This window comes from Pan paniscus, chromosome 9 (genome assembly GCF_029289425.2).
Source record: "Pan paniscus chromosome 9, NHGRI_mPanPan1-v2.0_pri, whole genome shotgun sequence".
NCBI classification, from domain to species: Eukaryota; Metazoa; Chordata; class Mammalia; order Primates; family Hominidae; genus Pan; species Pan paniscus.
The window spans coordinates 67,948,108-67,965,093 of record NC_073258.2 but is presented as its reverse complement, the minus strand read 5'-3'; the positions used below and the strand labels follow the sequence as shown (position 1 = coordinate 67,965,093).

Genomic DNA, 16,986 nt, shown 5'->3' with positions numbered 1-16,986 from the left:
CATTATTTTAACTATATTCCTGGGAGAATTTTCCTATTTTAGCTATGGAAAACTAAAATATAACACCTAAAGAGAGGTAAAATGGGAAAAGAATTGAGACATCCTGACTGTGTGTGATTACAGTACTCTGAAGCACTTTGCCAGGGATACAGGTGTACAGTCTTTAAAGCTAGCTATCAGGAACCTTAGTTGAGCTGATTTTTCACCGATCTCTAAAAGTTGACTTGGCTGTGCACAGTGGCTCATGCCTGTAATCCCAGCACTTGAGGAGGCCTAGGCAGGAGGATTGCTTGAGCCTAGGAGTTGGAGACCAGCCTGGACAACATAATGAGACCCCATCTTTAAAAAAATTAAAACTTAGGCCCGGCACGTTGGCTCACGCCTGTAATCCCAGCATTTGGGGAGGCCAAAGCGGGCAGATCGCTTGAGCTCGGGAGCCCAAGACCAGCCTGGCCAACATGGCAAACCCTGCCTTTACAAAAAATAAATTAGGCAGGCATGGTGGTGAGCACCTGTAGTCCCAGCTACTCATGAGGCTGAGGTGAGAGGATTGCTTGAATCTGGGAAGCAGAGGTTGCAGTGAGCTGAAATTGGGCTGCTGCACTCCAGCCTGGGCAACAGAGTGAGACACTGTCTCAAAAAATAATAATAATGGCCAAGCGCAGTGGCTCACGCCTGTAATCCCAGCACTTTGGGAGGCCGAGGCAGGCAGGTAATGAGGTCAGGAGATAGAGACCATCTTGGCCAACATGGTGAAACCACATCTCTACTAAAAATACAAGAATTAGCCGGGCGTGGTGGCGAGCGCCTGTAGTCCCAGCTACTCAGAAGACTGAGGCAGGAGAATTGCTTGAACCCGAGAGGCGCAGGTTATAGTGAGCTGAGATCACACCACTGCACTCCAGCCTGGCGACAGAGAGAGACTCCGTCTCAAAAATAATAATAATAATAATTTAAAAATAATAAAGTCAATTTGATTTTCATCTGTGCTGGCGTTAAGGCCACTTCTGACTTCTGTTTCCCCAACTTTCATTCTCACCAATTGGAAAGAGACTATGGGATCAAAGGTCTGAAAGGGTCAGGATGTCTCTATTCTTTTCCCATTTTACCTCTTTCTTTAGGTGTTATGTTTTAGTTTTCCATACCTAAAATAGGAAAATCCTCCCAGAAATATAGTTAAAATAATGTCTATGAAACAATCAGAGTTTTAGGATAGTTAAATTAGAAGAAATCTTTTTTTTGTTTGTTTGTTTTTTTGAGACCGAGTTTTGCTCTTATTGCCCAGGCTGGAGTGCAGTGGTGCGATCTCAGCTCACTGCAACCTCTGCCTCCCGGGTTCAAGTGATTCTCCTGCCTCAGCCTCCTGAGTAGCTGGGATTATAGGCATTTGCCACCACACCCGGCTAATTTTTGTATTTTTCATAGAGATGGGGTTTCACCATGTTGGCCGGGCTGGTCTCAAACTCCTGACCTCAGGTGATCCACCTGCCTCGGCCTCCCAAAGTGCTGGGATTACAGGCGTGAGCCACCGTACCCGGCCTAAATTAGAAGAAATCTTAAAGGTCATTTAATCTAGTATTTCCCAGCCAGAGAAGCAATATTTTTTCCAACTCATTTCCTTTATCCCCACCTCTTCTCCTGATTAGCTTCTCTCTACCTCCTTCCTCAACCTCTTTCTGGTATCCAAGGTAGAGTGTTGGTCCAGTTTACATAGTATATTTAGTGTGTTTAGGGTTGGGAAACACTGACCTACTTCACCTCTCTATTTCACGCAGTAATCATTCTAACAGTCATAACAAGTTGGTATCTAGCTTTTACTTGAATATCTCGTGTTGGGAAATTTGCCGTCTCAGAGGCAACCCATTCCAGCTTTGGGCAGCAGTGGTTTTGTAGAGAGTTTTTCATTATATCAGGCTAAAGTCTACTCCCTTTCTCTGCCCCATGTCTTCCACCCATTGGTCCCAGATCTGCCTGTTGAACCCACAGAGAATCCATCTAATCCCTTTATAAAGGGGCGTGGAGAATACCCAGGAGTGTAATTGTTAACTTGTCACAGTGGCTCAGACCTGGCCTGAATGATTGTATTATAGATATCCTGTGCTTTGTATGCTAGCTGTGTTCCTAAAACATTGTATAAGCCAAGTTTTGTATGAATCAAATCATTTTAGACATACTGGGAAGTTGACTGTTTAAAAGAAACCCTGTTATCAGTTCTTTCATAAACTGAAGAATCCTTGTGTAATGCAAATAATCTCCCCCTTTAACATTTTATGCAAATTTAGATTTTCGTACATTATACTTTACCTAAGGCAAGGTTTGCCTACATACAAAACAAGTAAAATGATGATAACAGTAATAGCTAACACTTATTGGGCCCTTATCTGGTACCAGGTGTCATGCATCTGACAAGCACTATTTAATTTCTCATCACAACTTCCTTCTGTAAAATTATCCCTGATTTACAGATGAGGAAGCTCATGCTTAGAGAAGTTAAATACCTTGTCCAAGTTCACACAATTAGAAAAAGATGAACCAGAATTCAAACACGGTCTGATACCTTCACACCCTGGAAGTTTCAGAAGCCATAGTAGTTGACATGACTAGCTACTAGCTGTGCGCCACAGCACAAGTAAATTAGGCTGAGATACAGAAAACTGACCTCAAATGTCTATAGCTTCAAAGATGTACACAAAACCTATTCTTCTCTGAGTGCCCTGGGTTTTCTAGTACAACTCAGTTTCTAGTGCAATTCAACTGAGGAACCCCGAAGCCTTCCCCTCAGTTATTAGTATTAAACAGATGCCATCAAAATTTATTTTAAGCAGATGAGTGTAATCAGACACTTTTTCTTTTCTTGTTTTTCTTATTGCTGCTGAACAAATTAAGACACTTTCTCAAAGGTCTGTGTATTCACAGGGGTTAGTGGCATGAGCTTCTTGGAAGAAAAAGTGGTTCGTTATTGACTGATAAACTCAAAGGTATTGAGAATCATGGTTGGTCCCAGACTGCTCCCAGATGAGTCTGAATTATTCATATGGGCCCAGTTTTTAATGGCATTTAGGTTTGCAAGTTAAAAATCGTTTGAGAGGGATCGTCCATAAATAAGTGCTGGTTTGAGTCCCACCTGGAGAAAGATAAATGGATGTAATATTTCCATGTTCTCAAATCGGTTCTACTTTCTCCGATTTCATCAATAGCAGCATGCACTCACAGCATCGCTCAGCTTAGAACATCCCTTGGGGCTCTGAGAACCCACATTTTTCTACACTGTGTAAGGGAGCTCAAGGCATGACTGTCTTCAGTCCTCTGTACCCCACCTCCACCTACCCCCACCTGTTAGAATTCCCTATCCGATGTGGCACTTTATCTTGGCTCATTTGCAGACTTTTGCTTTCGAATACTTGATTATCCTTTGCAAACCATGCCCCAAGCTGGCCAAGACCAAGCTGACTTCATGGTCTAAGTAATCACAGGAAATCAGGTCAGTCCTCGGAAGCTATCAGGCTCCCATAGCAAGCCACCTTTCTGACCTTTACTTGTGCAGCATGCTTGTTTACAATTTCAAGTCATAGACTCAAGTGAGGAAATATGTCATTTTCTTTATTTCTCAACTTAGTTCGTCAGCTCTCATTTCTACTGATAGCTAAAAAAGAATTAACTTCACCAATCAAGATAACGCAATCTGACATTTTGAGCTGGATGATTAAAAAAAATAAATAATGCAATTGTTGCAAGTTTGGTTTTTTGTTTTTGTTTGTTTGAGACAGGGTCCCACTCTGTTGCTCAGACTGGAGTGCAGTGGCATGGTCATGGCTTACTGCAGCCTCGACCTCCCAGGCTCAAGCAATTCTCCCACCTCTACCACCCAAGTATCTGGGACCATAGGCATACACAACCATGCCCAGATAATTTTTAAAGTTTTTGTAAAGATGGAGGTCTCACTATTATTGCACAAGCTGGTCTTGAACTCCTGGCCTTAAGTAATCCTCTTGCCTCAGCCTCCCAAAGTGCTAGGGCTACAGGCGTGAGCCACCACGCCCAGCCGTCAATCGTTGCAAGTTTTAAACTCAATCTCTCAGTCTCTTAGGATTCTCCTCCCAGCCCCCTTCTCCTTAATTTTTTTTTTCTTTTTTTTTTTTTTTTTTTTGAGACGGTGTCTTGCTCTGTCACCCAGGATGGAGTGTAGTGGCACAATCTCGACTCACTGCAACTTCTGCCTCCTGGGTTCAAGCAATTCTCCTGCCTCAGCCTCCCAAGTAGCTGGAACTACAGACATGTGCCACCACGCCTGGCTAATTTTTGTATTTTTAGTAGAGACAGGGTTTCACCATGTTGGCCAGGCTGGTCTCCCACTCCTGACCTCAGATGATGCACCTGCTTCAGCCTCCCAAAATACTGGGATTACAGGCAGGAGCCACTGTGCCCAGCTCTCTGCTGTAGATTTTAAAGGGTCTAATAAAGGGTTCCAAAGTGAAGAATTTAACTTTGATCTCTCTGTGTCATCCCTATGCAGAGGGCAGTGCATCTACAAAGCACTTACTTGCTGTTGCCGTTGCTGCTGCTGCTGCTGCTGCTGCTTAAGTGATGGAGATAGATTAGGGATAAAAGAAATGGGAAATACATCATTTGATATGAAAACATTTTGTTTCATCTACTGACAATAAGGACTCCTCTTCTCTCCCAAGGTCTTTTCTTCCATTCATTAGTTTATTGCACAGATATGTATATGTTTGCTCTGCTGGGGATACAACTGTGAAATAATTGTGTTCTCTTCCCTCATGGTGCTCATGCTCTAAAAGAGAACACAACCAATGGGCAGTGACAATCCAGTATGGAGTGCTCTCAGAATGCCCCTGTCCCAGACTTGGAGCTCAAGGAAGGCTTTCCAGAGGAAGTAACATCTAAATTGATACCTGAAGGATGAAGGATGAGTAAACATTGGGTGAATGGAAGAGGAAGAGCGATTCCAACCAGAAGGAAGAGCATGCTCAAAATCCCATAAACATTGGGGAAACTCTAAGAGGTTCCTTATGGTGAGGACACAGAATGCCAAGTGCAGAGTGGTGAGAGACCAGGCTGGAGAGGTAAGCAGGGTGTGCAAACTTTGTTAAGAACTTTGGACTTTGTCCCAAGGGCAGTGGGGAGCCACTGAAGGGTTTCCAGAAGAGGAATGATCTGTCTGATGTATTAAAGAGACTACTCTAGCCGCACAGTAGATAAGATGGCCCAGGAAGAGTGCAGAGAAAAAGAAAAGGCCTAGACAAAACACCACCATCAATAACAAAATTAAGCGACAAGCAGAAAAGGAACTCACAAAAGAAACAGAGAAGGGACCACAGGGGTTGAAGGAAGACCAAGAGAATGGCAACCCCATAACAAAAGAAGAAAATTTCAAGAAGCAGGGCATAATTAGGGTCAATTGCTGCCAAGAGGAGAAGTAAGACAGCAATTGGAAACTAACAGCTGGATTTTGCAATAGGATTATTGACAACCTTGTTGAAAGCAGCTTTAGAGTGGAAGTTCTGTTGCATTGGATTAAGTCAATTGTATCAATGCTCATCTATCCCCTTCAATTACCATCTATTTCTACACTGATGTATTCCAAATGGGTATCTTAAGTCCAGACCTCCCCTTTAAAGTCCACGCCCATATACAATTGACTACTCAATATCTCCACTTGATTGGTTCAAAGATACCTCAAACCTAGGTTCCAAAACCAACAATCTCTCCACCCAAACCTGGTTTTCCTGGAGTATTCCTCATCTCAGCAAATAGTAGCTCCATTATTCCAGTTGCACAACTCATCCTTGACTAACCCTTTTTCCTCACCACCACCCCTGTATCTATCCCATCACCACATCTGGTTAATTCTTTCAACCTGTGCACTCCATCTCCACTGCCAGCAACTGAGTTCAAGCTACCATCTTCTCTGTCACCCTACCCACAGTGGTAGCCTCCTAACTGGTTTCTCACACATCTTTGCACCCCTCCATAGCAGCTGGAGTAACCTATTCCCCCCATAGCAGCTACAGTAACCTTTTTAAAATACAAAGTTGATCCTATCACTTCCTTATTTCAACCTTTCAGTAGTCTCTCAGGGCTCTAAAGGTGAAAATCAAAATTCTTTAAATAATGACATAGAAAGCTCTGCATGATCTAGCCCTTGCCTATCTCCCCAGTCGCAATTCTCTACACATTCCCTCTTCCCCTCTGTTTTCCCTGCACCCTGGTCTTTTCTCCATTTCTTTTGTATTGTTTTTTTTTTTTTTTGGTTGGTTGGTTTTTTGAAAAAGAGTCTCACTCTGTCCCCCAGGCTGGAGTGCAGTGGCACAATCTCAGCTCACTGTAGCCTCCGTCTCCTGGGCTCAAGAGATTCTCCTGCCTCAGCCTCCCGAGTAGCTGGGATTACAGGCACTTGCCACCACGCCCAGCTAATTCTTGTATTTTTAGTAGAGATGAGGTTTCACCATGTTGGCCAGGCTAGTCTCGAACTCCTGACCTCAGGTGATCCACCTGCCTCAGCCTCCCAAAGTGCTGGGATTACAGGCGTGAGCCACCGCGCGCGGCCTCTTTTCTCCATTTTTTTTTTTTTTTTTTTTTTTTGAGAGACAGAGTCTTGCTCTGTCACCCAGGCTGGAGTGTAGTGGAATGATCTCAGCTCACTGCAACCTCTGCCTCACGGGTTCAAGCAATTCTCCTGCCTCAGCCTCCCGAGTAGCTGGGATTACAGGCGCATGCCACCACGCCCAGCTAATTTTTTTGTATTTTTAGTAGAAATGGGGTTTCACTGTGTTAGCCAGGATGGTCTCAATCTCCTGACCTTGTGATCCGCTTACTTCAGCCTCCCAAAGTGCTGGGATTACAAAGTCGTGAGCCACTGCACCCGGCCTCTTTTCTCCATTTCCAATGTACACCATGTGCCCTGCAACATCAGGCCTGTTAGCCATACGCTGTGTGGCTAAGAACATGGGTTCAAGGGTCAGATTGGGTTAAAATCCCAGCTCTACCCTTGCCTGGTTTGATGACCCTGAGTAAGGTACTTAATCTCTCAATGTCTCCATTTCCTCATCTGTGAAATGGGGTTAATACTTACCTCTTGGAGTTGTTATAAAGGATTAAATGAAATGTTATGTGTAAAGTATTAGAAATACAGTTCCACGTTAATGTTAGTAACAGCTATTATTATTCCCCACTCTGTCTGGTTAATGCTTCTCATATTTCAGATCTCAGCTCAGGTGATCTGAGGTTATGACTCTGTTCAGTTCTCTCTTAACATCCTGAACTTTTCATTCATAACACTCATTATACTTTGTGGTTATATATCTGATGGGTTATTTTATTAATGTCTGTCAATCCCACCACAGGCTCTTCCAAGAGAAAACAGACAGTATCCATTTTACTCATCATTATATCCCCAGATCCCAGCACAGTGCCTGGTATATAATTAGCCATATAGTTTTTGCATAAATATTTGATTGAACAGGGGCGAGGAAGTGAAGCCAATGAGTGCAAATGACTCAGGAAGACTGTGAACATAAAGAGCAAGGGGAATGCATGGAGGGAAATCGGGGCTTCTTGATTATTTTTTAAGCTGGCAAATGCTTGAGCATGTTTAAATGCTGATGGGAAGGAGCCAGCTGAGAGAGAGCAGTGAGGGCTGTGAGGCTGCGGAAGGGGATGAGACTTAGCATAGGAGCCAGAAGAATCCATCTTAGGTGGAAAGAGGGACACCTCTTCCCTGGTATTGAAACAAGAAATGAGAATTCGGCTATGTATGTATGTTTGGTGGGCAGAGCCAAAACCTTTCCATGAATCTTGGTAATGTAAGCAGCAAATGTGGATTCACTGAGAAGCTCAACAAACTTGGTGGATATCATTCCATTCGCTTTTGCAACTCAAATAAGGAGGAACCAGATGTTTTCTTCATCATTGACTGTACTGGTTCACTACAGAGCAAAATAACAAGTTTCCAAAGCAACCCAGTCACAGAGCTGAGATAGGCGATCTCAGTGTTCTCTTTATTCAATGTGCTTCCTCTCCAAATCGGGAAACAGTATGGGAAATAATACGGTAAAATCATAACGGCTGATACTGATTAAGTGCTTACTATGTGCTGCATATAATTCATTTACCTGCAATAATTCATTTGATGTTCCCCACATTATGGTGCCATTTTACATGTAAGGAAACTGAATCCTAGGGAGGTAACTTGCCCAAGGTCACATAGTCAGTGGGTGGCAGAACTACGTTTTAAACCCAAGGAGTCTGACTCCAAAATCAATGCTTTTAACCATTCTGCTATACTCCCTGTCTAGCAGAGAGGAAAGAACATATTAGGATTCAGAAGACCTGGAGTTTCTACCATGAACTAATTCTGTGAACTTGTACATTCACTTAGGTGTCTGAACATTAGTCTGTTCATCAATAGAATAAGAATGAGAATGTTTATCTTACAAGGCTTCTTGAAGGATTATGAAATGCTGAAAATAGGAAATTACAAAAGATATTATTTTGCTAATCATAAGACTTAATACCCTTGACTTCTAATTGGGTCACGATATTATAGGCTGTCAGAGACCCTTAGTTCCCGTAACCAGTACAGCAGCAGCAGCTTGGTGGTTCCAGTTCCTTTGGCAGGGCAGCTGATTCTCTATTTTTTTTTTTTTTTTTTGGAGATGGAGTCTCGTTCTTGTTGCCCAGGCTGAAGTGCAGTGGCACAATCTCAGCTCACTGCAACCTCTGCCTCCCGGGTTCAAGCGATTCTCCTGCCTCAGCCTCCTGAGTAGCTGGGATTTCATGCCCACCACCACGCCTGGCTAATTTCTGTATTTTTAGTAGAGAAGGGGTTTCACCATGTTGGCCAGGCTGGTCTTGAACTCCTGACCTCGCGATCCACCTGCCTCGGCCTCCCAAAGTGCTGGGATTACAAGGGTGAGCCACTGCGCCTGGCCATGGGCAGCTGATTCTCATCCCATCGGCTTTAATGTCCCTGACCAAGTGTCCCTGATGACCATCATGCACAGGTTGGTGCCTCCTTCCCCCGAACCAACCAACACATAATCCTACCTCTGGGAAGAGTTGCAGTTTATGCCCTTGTTTCTTTAATGCCATTGCCTGAAAGAGTGGCTATTAAAAATAATAAATAGCCTCAGGCCTGGCACGGCAGCTCACATCTGTAATCCCAGCACTTTGGGAGGCTGAGGCAGGCAGATCACCTGAGGTCAGGAGTTCAAGAACAGCCTGGCCAACATGGCAAAACTCTGACTCTACTAAAGATACAAAAATTAGTCGGGCATGGTGGCATGCACCTGTAATCCCAGCTACTCGGGAGGCTGAGGCAGGAAAATTGCTTGAACCCGGGAAGAGGAGGTTGCAGTGAGCCGAGATCTGCACTCCAGCCTGGGTGACAGAGCACGACTCCGTCTCAAAATAATAATAATAATAAATAGCCTCAAATGCAGCTAACTGTGAGGTACACACCAGAAAGCCAGTTCCAGTTTCGTGGTAGAAGCACAGATATCAGAGCTAGGAGAGAACTTCAAAGTAATCTTTCAGTGGAACTCCCCAACCCTCCTCCCAACCCATTTTATAGACTAGGAAAACCAAGGCGAGGTAGATGACAGCACTAGTTAGGGTTGTCAAAACCATATCTGGAAAGTACTTCAATTGCACATATTTGTTTCAGTATGCATACCTTTTCAGAAAGGAGCAAAATCCTAAATTACCCATAAATCTATTATAAAACCTTAAATCCAATAATTCACTCAAAGCCCATTCTTTGAGTGCCCTTACTTGGCCATTTCAGGCATTCCCTGGATAGAAACGGGCCCACATCTTCAGGGGCAGTACATAACCTAACGGCTCTGTACAAAGCTCACCCTGTTACCACTGGCTCATCTCTGAGCTAAGTTCGCTAATCTGGAAGAACAGCACCTACTTCTCAGAGCTGGAGTGGGGGTGGGAGTGTCACATGAGATGATGCGCTTTTAGCACCCACCTGGCACTCTGTGAGTTTGTCATGATTTGGGCATAATTCCTTCCTCTCCTAAGCAGGCAGCAGTTCACCTTGGTTAAGGACCTTGGACCTTAGACCACTCAGACGCTAACAAACCAAGGAGAAACCCAGCCGTGTCAGGCCTAGAAATGTCTGCCCCCACCCCCACCCCCCTCAAGACGGTGACTAGGCCGGAATTCTCCTGGTTGATAAATGAGAGGAGCTGAGAAGCGCTGAGATGCCTGTTTGGAGCATCTGATCTGTAGAAGGCGAATCTTCACTGTGCCATGGAGATGTTCTGGGAGGGAGAGCCGGCCCAGCTGCCTGAAGGAGGACGCGAGAGCGAGGGGACGGGTGAGAGGAATGCTTAGCGGAGACGGACTGGAGGTGCCCGGAGAGGAAAGGGGAACGGAGGCTGGATCTCGGGAAACCTCGTCGGCAGTGTCATTAGAGGAAGGATCGCGTGTCTCGGGGATACGGATTTTGGAGGAAAAGCAGAATAGGGACAAAGGTGAGGTGTCCGAACCGGGGAGATCAAGACCTGTAAGCTGTGGTGGGGGACCCAGGGACCAGCGAGGACGGGAAGGCGGGGTTTTGGGGGGAACCCGCACGGAAGGTGGCTGGGGGTCGGCAGCCGGCCTCGGAGCTGCCGCCGCGTTCGCCCCGAGGCAGGTCAACTACCCCGGGCGGGGAGCGGCGGGGAGCACCGAGAGGGGCCTCGGTTGCCATGGCGCTGGGCGGGGAAGGGGCGACTCGGGCCCCTCCCAGAGCCCCGCGGGGCCGCCGGCTCCAGATGGTCCCGGGCCTCCCGCGGGAGCCGGCGGCCTGCGGCAGGGGGAGGCTATTGTCCTCCTTCCGCGGCGCCGCAGTCCCGCCGCTCGCGCCCGCGCGCCGCCGCCACGCGCCCCGCCGCCGCCCGCCCCGCGCGCCCCCCGCGCCGCCCGCCCCGCGCGCCCCCCGCGCCGCCTGCGCCCCGTGACAGCGCCCGCCCGCCGCCCGCCGTGCGCCCGGCCGCTGCCTGCAACCGCCCGTCGCGGCCGGGCTGCGGGCGCGGCAACTACCGGTGCGCCCCCGCCCGCCGCGCCCCCGCCCGCCCGGCCGCGGCTCCGCGCCGAGGTAGGTGCCGGCGCCCCGCCCGCTTTGTCCCGGCCCGCGGGGCGGCGCGCTTTGTCCAGCCGCGTGCGGTCGGCGGGGTCGGGGTCGGGGTCGGGTCCCGGCGGCCGGGGTGAGCCGGGGCGGGAGCAGGCGGGGACGGGACGGAGAGGGTCCCGTGCCAGCCACACAGGTACCGGGATGAGGGCAGTGGGGGCCAAGGCCGGGCGGGGGGGACTCGGCCTCTCTGGAGCCGGGAGAAGAGTCTGGAACAGTTAGGGCTGACGGACACGTTCGCGGCGAGGCTGGGAGCGGGTCTGACAGCGCCGGCCCCTCGCGTCGCCGGGGCTGCGGGGCGGACGGGCCGGCGCCGGGCCAGGTGCTGGGGGCGCGCTCGGCCGCCTCTGCCCGGCGGACTGCGGGAGCCCGGCTCCCTCCTCCCCGGAGCCGCGTGGGCTCCTCCTCGCCTCTTTGGCAGCTGGCTCCACGCGCTCCCTTCTGTTCCCCACAGTGTGTGGGAGAGGGGCACGCGGTTGGCTGTGGTGGCCGGAACTGGCCCGGGGAGAACGCAGACGCTTCGGGCGGCGGGGAAGCGGCCGCGTGCGGCGTTTCTGTGGCCAGGAAGCTGATAGGGCTGTGCGGTCCGCCCCGCACGGAACTACCCAGCAAGGCCTGCTCGCGGGGGTGTTCCAGCTCCGGTGCCACAGTCGTGATTTACCTTCCACTCGCTTGGAACTTTACCCCATTGACCCCAGGACATTGCATGCTTGTGTGAGGTGCAGGTTTGCCCCGGTCTTAACCTGCTACATGTCGTCTGCCCTCCCCCTCTCGGAGCAGCCACAGTTCCAACGCTGGAGAGCCCGGGGGTTTCAGGTATGGGCAGAGGTAGCAACAAACCAGTTTTCCTTGAAGGTGAAGAGGGGCAGAGTGAGTTCCAAATATGTGTCTTAGCTTGAGGTGTGGGGCAACCTCTTGGCTTATTCAGAAAGGCAAAGGATTGGCCGAGGAGAAGGTAGGATGGAGTTTACATTCTTCCCTTAGAGAAATTGATGTGACCCCGGGTTGGGGAAGGGAGATAGCAAGGGAGTGAAGAATCTGAATATTTGAATAAATCTGCCATAACTGGAGGATTCTAGAAGAGAAAATAAAATTTCAGTCCCCCTCTTCAGCCCAGTTCCTAACTTCCTCCGAGGGAATTGATCAGGAACACAGTCTGAGAGGTGGGTCGGGGTTTTGCTGTTCCTTCCTTCTGCCCTGGGCCCATCTTTCTCTTGCCTTCCTGGGGGCCCTGAGCTGATTTGTGACTTATTTTTCGTTTTATCTCTCTGCCAGTCCACCTATTTATACTTAGAAGCAAATAAGATTTGAACTTTGCCAAAGTCCCCATTTCTTCTAATCTATTATTCATCTCACTGTCATTTGTTCAACTCTGCCTTCCCGTGACTTCTCTAGCTCTGCCGTTCTCCTCCCGCATATCTGCGGTTCGCTGTTGGGGCATCAGCACTGTTTCTTTCATTACCTGTGGTACCTACTCCATCTTCATCTTCCTCTCCCATCGCCTGAGCTCCTGAGGGGAAGTGATATTTGAGTTTAGTGTGGGGTAGGGCCTGAGCAGACCTAGAAGCTAACCCTGGGTCACACTCACCCCTGAAACTTTGTGTCTTCTCAACACTCATGGCTCCTCTAACCAATTCCAGCTGCTTCTCATCTTTGGACAAGGGTGGCCCTCAAAGTGTGGTCCCCAGACCGTTAGCTTCAGTGTCACCCGGGAACAGGTTAGAAATGCACATTCCCAGGTACCACCCCAGAAGTGCTGAATCGGAAACTGGGGGATGGGGGGGTGACCTGTGATTTAACAGTCCTCCAGGTTGTTGTGATTCATGGAAGTCTGAGAATCCCCAGACCTGAGCTGTTGAGCTCAACCCTGAAAGTATTCCAGCCCAGGAGCAGGTCTTCTCCAATCCCGTGTTCATTCTTTCCTTGAGCTTCTCTCTAGTCCTAAGAAAGACATTAATTCCATGGCCAAAAAAAAATGAATTATAGTCAAGTCATTCAATATCTCTTTATTGAATATCTATTGTACTGAGTCTGGAAAAACACCAAAACGAGTAAGACAGCCCTTGTCCTCAATGAGTTAAATGTGGAGCGCGCAGAGAGACACGTAAACAACTAACCGTAATGCGATGTGATAAGTACAATACTAGCTGCATGCCGAAGTGCCCTGGAAGCACAGAGGAGGGAATGATCAACTCTGAGGGAGAGAAAGAATTCATCAGGAGCAGGATGTGGTGAGAGGAAGAATTAGGATACAAGGCAGCCTGTAGCCCAGGGTATAGGATTTCTAGCTTAACATGTCAGCTGAAAGAGAGGAAAACTGCCCTGGAGGATTGGCACGGTGAGCCTAGTCTGCCTCCAGCAGCGCCTGGAGTACATTCCAGCAGGACCCCAAGCCTGCAGCCGGCGGGGGTTGGCATTCTTCTAGCACTAACAGTGTAAGCTACTTGGGCCTGGCCTTGAGGTCAATTGCTAAGAATAAGGTATGATGTTACTGTAATCTGGATTAGCTACTGCACCACCCTATTGCCAGACTTCAGGAATCTGTGGAAGAGAGGACGATTGAGGATTCTCCGGCTTCAAGAGAGACAGGGGGTCATGAAGCTGGGGGGCTGCTGGCCGACTGAGGAAATGTGAGCATGGAGACCCTGGTCATAGGTGAGGAATGATCTACTCAGTGGCAAGAAACCAGCGCTGGATATGTGTAGGAGAAAAGCAAATAGAAATCAGTGGGAATCTAGAGATGGCAGCAGGGGACACAAACTGAGAACACAGCATATTGTCCAAAAGGCCAGGGAGCTACAGAGCCAGAATGCTTGGAAACCAAGACCTAGAGACACAAAGGTAACAGAGCCTCAGAGCCACATGCTGAACAATGCCAGAGAGCACCATTCACATGGAAGGCTGTGGAGTTGCAACATGGTGGCCCTGTGGGGGTCTGTGATCTAAGGACACCAGTGCCAGCTTGGTTCCTGATCCATATCACAGCATTTCTGGAAACTCAGGACACACAGCATGCATGCTTCAAATTCAATTTGGGGAGAGGAGCATTTAAGTGGCTGAGGTTTTATTTGGGGGAAGAGGAGGTTCTAGCTCCATACTTTCTCCTGGTAATGGTAGGAATCCGCAGAGACATTCTAACAGTTGGACTTCCCTGGAGGGTCTGGCTCCCAGTTGGGCCCCTTTGTAACTTTAACAAAACCTCCAATTCTGCATTTCTCCTGAGCCCTACTTCCTACCACCAGGGCTGTGGTCTTGGCAGTCTCTGGTTCTGGAAAGGAAGGAGGTATGGAGAAGAGAGAAGTGATGGGTGGTGAGACTCGGGTAGGTAGGGAGGTGTGTGCCCATGGACACACAAAGGCAGAACCTTTCTGGCTTCCATCATTAACTGGTTCCATGAAGCTGAACCTGACCTGCTTGAAGGCCAGGGTTGTCTGCCCCTCCCCTTGGGAGGACCAAGTTGGATCCCCAAAGATAAGCCTAAGCAGTCCATGTTTAGGTTCTGTGAAGCTTACAGGGGCCTCAGAGCTACTGTGGTTTGGAGACAGGGTCAGATGGTTAGCTTCTTTGAGTTTCTGCTCTTTGTGGAGTACAAAGATATGAGGCAGGGTTTGCAAACCTCAACAGTTGGGGCCAGGCAGGTAACATAGATATGTGAAGTGGCTGAGTCTGTAGACCATCTAAAGGAATCCAAATCAGTCTTTTTTTTTTCTGAGACAAATTTCACTCTGTCATCCAGGCTGGAGTGCAATGGCGCAATCTTGGCTCACTGCAACCTCCACCTCCTGGGTTCAAGCAATTTGACAGCCTCAGCCTCCCGAGTAGCTGGAACTACAGGCACCTGCCACCATGCCCAGCTGATTTTTTGTATTTTTAGTAGAGACGGGGGTTTCGCCTTGTTGGCCAGGCTGCTGTCGAACTCCTGACCTCAGGTGATCTGCCCACCTTGGCCTCCCAAAGTGCTGGGATTACAGGCGTGAGCCTCCGCACCCGGCCAAAAAATCAGTCATTTAAAAATAGCTTATTGGCCTAGCAAAACACTCCTGGGGGCTAGCCTTGGTAAGTTTGTGACTCCTAGTAAGGGGTCATGGAAACCGAAGTGGGGGCAGGGTGGAACTTGGGTGTAGGCATTTTTGTGGGCAGGTCTGTGCAGAGAGAGTTTGAGTGCTGGAGATGTCCATCCCAGAGCTGAGCTTAAGTGTGGCTGCTGGTTAGGAAGCACTAATCTGAGAGGCCGAGAGAAATGGAATTACACTTGGTCCTGAGGTGTGGACTACTTTCCCGTCTAGAAGCTGAGAGTATTAGGTGACGCTAGTTCAGGTCATGCCTTGCCCACAGCACTCTTTACTCAGGGTGATTCAACTCTGCCCTAGAATATATTTTTATATAAATATTTACAGAACAAATCCAGAGAATCTGTGGGGAGAAATGGTGGATTTTGAATGAGAAGAGTCCTAGGCCTCGTAGAAATTAAGCTCCCTTTCCTTCTACAGGGAATTAAAGCCCAAATCTACAAGCCTTAGACCTTAGCTCTCTTGCATCTCATTAATGCTCCTCCCAAGAAAAATCTTTGTGCACATTTTCTCTTTAGGAGAAAGGGGAGGGGCAGACAACCCTGACCTTCAAGTAGGTCAGGTTCAGCTTCATGGAATCAGTTAATGATGGAAGCCAGGTTCTGCCTTTGTGTGCCCATGAGTCTCACCACCTACCTGAGTCTCACCACCCAGCACTTCTCTCTTCTCCAGACTTCCTTCCTTCCAGAACCCGAGACTACCGAGACTACAGCCCTGGTCCTAGGAAGTAGGGCTAGGAGAAATGCAAAATTGGGGGTTTTGTTAAAGTTACAGACCCAGTCCCCTCCTCCTCTCTTGAATGCTGCTGAATGCTAAATTACACAAGAACTTTGGACAGTAGAGGTTTTTTTTTTTTTTTTTTTTATCCCCAGCAGATATTCTGAACCTCATTTTTTAGTTTTGAGGACAGAGTGTGTTTGCGTAAGTTAGAGCCGTAAGTAGTGCTGGTCCACATTTCCCCAGCCTGGGCCCTAGGCAGGAGCCACGGCTGCTCATCCGTCTGGGATGAGCCTCTAAGACGGTTGAGGAACCTGTGTATGTTCTATGTTCAAGAGGCTGCGATTAAGAGCGTGTCCCCCAGAGTCAGAAAGAACTTTTCAAAGCCCGGCACTGTTTCTTCTGGCTGTGTCACCTTGAATCAGTAACTTAATGTCTTTTTTTTTTTTTTTGAGGCAGAATCTCACTCTGTCTCTCCCAGGCTGGAGTGCAGTGGTGCAATCTCAGCTCACTGCAGCCTCCACCTCCTGGTTTCAAGTGATTCTCCTGTCTCAGCCTCCCCGGTAGCTAGGACTACAGTCGTGTGCTACCACGCCCAGCTAATTTTGTATTTTTAGTAGAGATGGAGTTTTACCATGTTGGCCAGGCTGGTCTCAAACTCCTGACCTCAGGTGAGCCACCCGCCTTGGCCTCCCAAAAGTGCTGGGATTACAGGTGTGAGCCAATGCCCCCAGCCAACTTAATGTCTTTTTTTTTTTTTTTTGAGACAGTCTCATTCTGCCGCCCAGGCTGGAGTGCAATGGCGCGATCTCGGCTCACTGCAAGCTCCGCCTCCTGGGTTCACGCCATTCTCCTGCCTCAGCCTCCCGAGTAGCTGGGACTACAGGCACCCACCACCACACCCAGCTAATTTTTTGTATTTTTTAGTAGAGACGGGGTTTCACCGTGTTAGCCAGGGATGGTCTCGATCTCCTGACCTTGTGATCCGCCCGCCTTGGCCTCCCAAAGTGCTGGGATTACAGGCGTGAGACACCGCGCCCGGCCAACTTAATATCT

General features: G+C 48.5%; 1 protein-coding gene across 4 annotated transcripts in view; it reads left to right on the top strand.

Moving 5' to 3' along the window:
* The first annotated feature begins 10,005 nt into the window (after positions 1 to 10,005).
* The window catches only part of SPTBN2 (spectrin beta, non-erythrocytic 2), a 44,037-nt gene continuing 37,056 nt past the window's right edge, over positions 10,006 to 16,986 (top strand). For 2 of the 4 annotated variants that reach the window (XM_008954135.5, XM_003828700.6), the window contains exon 1: positions 10,006 to 10,505. The gene's annotated coding sequence lies outside the window, so the exon portion shown is untranslated. Of the gene's footprint in view, positions 10,506 to 10,998; positions 11,111 to 16,986 lie in introns of those variants that run through there. The other 2 variants (XM_034933095.3, XM_034933096.3) reach the window with 2 other exon arrangements.